Consider the following 409-nt stretch of genomic DNA (forward strand, 5'->3'; position numbering starts at 1 on the left):
TATGCATTCACGAATGGGACATCATGCCAACAGTCTAAATCTCTTGCCTCTTTGTTATATTGAACCTAACCATCTTTCTGTATTCGAGCCCCCTTTCCTTGATACATGTACTGGCATACAAGTACAGATACAGTTATGATACAGCTTGCGTACTATGCTCGCCCATACCTAAAATGTGAGCAAACTTGGAGCTGCACCAAATACATCCCAATTCGGCAATCTAGCTGACTGCTATAACGAATTCTAACATTTTTTAAAAGTAAAAGATTTAAACCCTAAAACGTCAAAGAAAAACCCTGGAACATAAAAAAAAAACTTAATATTTTGTATAAATCTAGTTGCAGAGGTAGGTTCTTTGATTGATTTGTTTTCCATTTTCCCTGTTAACTTCAATTTCCATTTTCCCTCC

Source organism: Cryptomeria japonica, chromosome 10, assembly GCF_030272615.1.
Source record: "Cryptomeria japonica chromosome 10, Sugi_1.0, whole genome shotgun sequence".
NCBI lineage: Eukaryota > Viridiplantae > Streptophyta > Pinopsida > Cupressales > Cupressaceae > Cryptomeria > Cryptomeria japonica.